Below are 5,948 nucleotides of genomic sequence, written 5' to 3'. Positions count from 1 at the left end.
GGTCCCTGGACCACTGACCACTGACCTGCACACACACACACACACACACACACACACACTTTGCACTGCGATTGCGTTGTGATGCAGCGTTTCATGGATACAGTAGGTCAAATGGTAACTGTCTGGAACGCTCGCCTCCATTGTTTTCACAGACCAGCGGTCCTTGTATTTGTTTTTTTCAATAATATTTGTATTGACTTTTTTTATAACGTACATTACATACAATACATTCACACACACTCACACACACACAGATATTGCACTTGCACTTGTATAAACCAAACAAAAATAAGTATCTAAATAAGAAAAAATAAAACATTTGTGTAGTTCTTTAGTTTTCAGTTCTGTTTCGTTTCCTCTTAGTTAGGTTCTTGTATTTGTATTACTGAGGTTAAGGTTAGCTTACCTTAGTTAAACTATGCCTAAACCTAAACCTATTCCTAAACATAACCTCAGTAAAACTATGCCTAACGCAACATATTCCTAACCTGGTTACGTTTAGGAATAAGGACAGGTTTGGTCATAGTTTTACTGAGGTTACGTTTAGCAATAAAAAAAATAGCGACCATTCCGAGGTCACCCAATTTGACCCGGGGCGGGCGTGTTTTGGAGCGAGCATTATTGAATTTGGTCAAAAACAAGCTACAAACGGTCTTGGGTTGCAGGTTCCACAGGACTGAGGTATAACACTTTCACGAGTGGTGCTCGTATATGTTACACTTGCATTTGTTTATGTTCTCTAGATATGACTATTGCCCCAATTCAATCAATGGCTACGGTAATTACCGTAAAGATGTGTGTGTGAGCCTAGTAGGCCGGCCACAACTGTGGGGGTCAAAGGTTAATGACCCGCTTTAAACCAGCCGTAGTGCTCATATTATGGCGTGACCCGTTTTAAATCAACCCAGCATTAAGCCAGGGCTGTAGGCCTATAGCATAAACCTGCCCAACACTGTGGAATAACTCCATAGCTCCACAGCAATATGATCAATATAAGTATCTAACATAAAAATAAATCCTCAAGTAGCAAAACAATCATCAGTTCTCAGTTGTCAAACAACGGGATGACCATTCATTCAGGCAAAGCCGTGCAGTGGCGTATCTACAAAAAGGCGAGGACAGGCCTGTCCAAATCCATTTCTGCCTGCTCAAAATCCATACACTGAGAAAAAAAAGAGAGGACAAACACCAGACCTGAGAACTATTAGTGGACAGCGGATGGACCGTTGCGCATAGAGCGCGACCCTCAATCACCCATTGGAATGCAAATGCCTGCCCACCATGTAAATCCTGGAAAGCCGGGGCTCTGCGAGTGACCCGTTTACCATTGATGTGCAATGTGTCTGCGACGGCTCTCCTTACCTGTTTGCCAAAACCCGCTGCAACGTCAGAGCCTTGATGATGCAAATCCCATCGGCGTAGCATCAATATGGGTGCATATATATTGGTGAATGATTCCCCCCCAGAGTTTTTGCCGCCGTGGCAGAGAGAGAGAGAGAGAGAGAGAGAGGGAGAGAGAGAGGGAGGAAGATGTGTAATCTCTCTGGATCCCACGTAATCCCGGGCAAGAGCCGCCTGCCTGCCTCTCGCATAGGAGCGGCTGCCCTCCCCTCGCCCCACCCCACCGGGCTGAGCTAACCGTGTGTGTGTGGGGAGGCTCAAATCTTCTTAAATCCTCTCAGCTTTTAACACGCTGCATGGAGGAAGGGAAAGGGGAGGAAAAGTCAGAGAGATGGTGTGGGGTGGAATGAGAGATCTAACACTCAGTCCACCTAACACTCAGTCCCCCCCTCTCCCCCGACACGGTCGAGGCAGATGGCCGCCCACCCTAGAGTCGGGTTCTGCCTGACGTTTCTTCCTAAAGGGGAGTTTTTCGTTACCATTGTCGCAATATTGCTTGCTCTGGGTGGATCTTTGTTGGTTGTAAAGTGTCTTGAGACAACTGTGATTTGACACTTTAATAAAATTGAATTGAATTGAATTGAACTACTATGGAGGCAGCTCTCTAGGTGTGGAATCAAAGGTCCTTTAACCACTTAGCAGCCAGCCGATATACTTTGTTGACCGGAGTCCCACAGGGCTGTATACTCGGTCCACTCCCTTTTCCCCTCTACACCGAATATCTGCGCCGAAAAATAGGAAATCTACAAGCTCACAAAGTGACTAGTTGTGAACTTAATTTAGATCTGCTACTTTCACCAAATGTTTCAGCGCTCAGAAAAGGAACACTATAGGATTCATCGTGGTTGCGATGTGCTGTGAGCTTATAGATCGGCTATTTTCGTAAGAAATAAAGACAAAATGTGAATGCACTGTAACACAACATATTGAACACTGAACCTTGGCCCATCTGTAAGATTATCTATAAATAAAGTTCCCTCTGAATACATTAGGCCTTTAATTATTCTGTACAATACGGTATAGCTTTTTTTTGTCACTTGGATTTTATATGAGGCAATCTTCCAGAGATGTAAGCATAATATTATTTATCTTTTTAAAGTTGCACCCATCCACACGTTTTTTTCTCTCCAGAAAACACCAGTTCATCATTCCTAAAAGATGTTAAAGATTGTGCTTCCATGACTTAATATAAATATTTCTGGTAGGTATTAATTTCTATGTTTCCTAAATGGGTCCACAATTTCTATTTGCTGTTGCAGAGTTGGTAGCCTCGGTACCCAGGCTTTTATTTCCGTTCGCATCGGCACAGAGTTGGTGACTCTCAGGACATGACAGGAAAGAAACCCCATCGGTTTCCAAGAAACATACTGTAATTCTACTGACTACTAAGGTCCATAGCTGTAATGAGAACGGTTATTTTTGGAATTCCGAAAATATTTTCCAGAGGTAAAAATTGTTAATCACTTTAGCCCCGGTCTCCCTATTTTGTCATTATAAGATGAGGACGAGAAGCTTTTCCAAAATAGCAGATCTATAAGCTCACAACACATCCCAATATGACACGTTGTGGAAAAGGTAGTTGGGAAAAACAAACTGAATAAATAAATAGCCTAGGAAAAATTACATTTTTGTAAAAACATTTGAAAGCAATTTGAAGAATAAAATGGTTGTAAACTTTGCATATGTGTAAGTGTTATAAACCTAGCCTGGTAAACCATCGCGTGAATTGACATTATCCGAGAACAGGAGCCGCAGAACATTTTATTATCCATGTCTTTATTGCCCTTTGTTATTATCTTAAGGTACAATACTTTTGTCCACATGTAAAATACACACTATGTCAGCCAGCTGAAACAAAATGTCATGAGAAACACAGCATTCCTTTGACATGACGTGAATACTCGAGGTGCCTGGCAGTGGTGGGAAGTGACTAAGATACATTTTTAGGACAGTTTATACTTTACTTTTACGTTTCCAATTTCCAATACATTTACATTCTACTGGACTACATCTGGAATCCAAAAAGCATACTTTTTACTCCACTACATTTATTTGAAAACTTTAGTTAGCCTACTAGTAACTGGTATACTTACTAGATTTTGATTATCATTACAAAACATTACATACATTAACCACTTCAGCCCTATATACATTTCGGCAATTTGAAAATAGACGATCTACAAGCTCACAATACATCACATCGCGACGCATTGTGAGCTTGCCATTTTCAAAAGTTTTTTTTTTTTACATTTGAACATTTTGTGAAATGGGACATTATGCAGAATGAGTACTTTCTACGTTTGGTACTTTAAGTACATTTTGATACCAATACTTTTTGTACTTTTATAAGTAAAAGTATATTTGAATTTGAAACTTTCACTTGCAAAAGACTATGGCCTCACTCACACCTTTGCAACAGACTGATGTATGCTTGTTGTATACAAAGGGACACAGCTTGCCCCAATGCATTTCCAATGGGAGTCACATGGTTTGGCACAACCTTTGTGTTGTATGAGGGGGAGGGGCGCAGTCGAAACACAGCCGAAAGCCATACAACAGCTTGTAGTCCAAAATGTGGACTACAAACCATGTGTCTTCCATTGGAAATGCATTGGGGCGGCCATGACACTCACAACATTCATACAACAAGCATGCATCAATGTTGTATGCTAGATCAAAAGGTGTGAGTGAGGCCTATTTCTGCATTGTAGTATTGATACTTTTACTTGAGTAAAACATTTGCATACTTTTTCCACTGGTGGCGCCTGCGGGTGTGGCTGTACACGTGCCGTAGTTGTGTCAGAAATGTGTATATATACACTATATTATATATGTATTTTACAGTCTATGGTCATAAACAGGTGCTGAGGTAAGGTCAATCTGACAGTTCAATCTTCACGAGAAGCGTATATGATTACTAAAGCATAATTCGTGCTCCGTCGTACATTGGCGTCACGTGGCGAAAATTGTCGATCCACAAGCTGCCAACGTGACGCGGTTGCGATGTGCTGTGAGCTTATAGATCGGCTATTTCCGCACATGATTCCACCGTTCGCCAAAGTATAAATCGGGCTCGACGCCGCTCAACATACAATATCTCAGCTTATATCAACCAAATAACAATTATTACACATGGATTTAATCCATTTTAAATACAGTAGCACTTAATTTTTACTGCAGATTTCCCCCCCAGTAATCCAATCGAAACTGCGCTGCTATTGCAGTCACACCCGCTATAGAATAGAAATAATACAAATGCCATCGAAAATACCTCCTAAATGAGATCACAGACATTGCCAGATTATGAAAAATAATCTATATAGTTATAGCCCTATATAGTTCAGGGAAGGATTATTCCTTGTGTAGGTATATGTAAATTATTGGCAGCCTTCAGTATTGTGGTGCCTGCTCGGGAAAATCCACTTATCAGCTTCCATGTTCCCCTAGCTAGCAGCATCCTGAAGACGTCATAAGCTTGTATTATTTAATGTTGCCGTCTAGTTCTATATAGCAGCTGATCTCCTCTTAGGGGGAATGATTGCCTTTGGCAAGAATAAAATAAAAATATAATCGATACATGACATCTAAGCCTAAGGTGACATAAACGTAACGATTGTAGAAGTTGTTGTGTCTTCTATCAGTTAACAAAAGTCGACGCCTAAACTTATGAGTAAAATAAAAGTAGCGGATCTGCTGTGTTTTATAGATGTAGTGTGATACTTTTTGGTGTTAGCATTATGTTATGCTTTAGCTGTTGAAAAATAGCAGATCTACAAGCTCGTAGCGCGCCACCGAGTGGCGCGCTACGAGCTTGTAGGTCTGCTATTTTTGAAAAATCGAAGAACGACTGACATAGAAACATAGCTTTTTCAGAAAGCTGTCAGGATTTAGAAGACATTTTTAGAATCTGATCTCAGGTCAAAATGGGTGAATTTCCCTCTTTTATTTTGGTTTCTTTCTAAAATGGATATATGCATTTACTTTTAGCCCCTTTATTACAAAGACTGTATTGCTAAAGTGTGTTAAAGGTGGCGGTCATTGGACATGAACCCATAGGCACGTATGGTCACGCACAGCTGGGACCGAATACTGGTAGGGCAAAGAATGCAGAGTTACCACAAAAACTAAAGCACAATATGAGAACAGCACAATGTCAAATTGTGTTCTTAATTAAATACATTTATTTAATTATCTGTTTTGACTGGACAACATAACAACTCTTAAGGCAACAACATAATGTCATCAATCAATAATACTTGTAGTGTAAACGGCATTGAAAAAAAGCATGGGGAGTTTGAATTAAGGCCCTTTGTTTTTAGCAAAGTTGTTTGATGGTGTCATATTCAGTAGATAGATTTTAAGCCTATAGAATCAAGCCATCCAGGCAGAGGCTCCTGGTGAATCATGACCATAAAAACTTTGATTCTGTGAAAAAGAAATTCATATTTAATTAAATGATACTGTATTTACTAAATACCGTTTGTTTAGCGTTTTTCCTTCTTTTCTTCGCACAGAATCAATGGTCATGATTCACCGCGATCCTGGAT

This window comes from Electrona antarctica (assembly GCF_951216825.1).
Source record: "Electrona antarctica genome assembly, chromosome: 24".
In the NCBI taxonomy this organism is placed as follows: domain Eukaryota; kingdom Metazoa; phylum Chordata; class Actinopteri; order Myctophiformes; family Myctophidae; genus Electrona; species Electrona antarctica.
Note: the sequence above shows the minus strand (reverse complement) of the source record.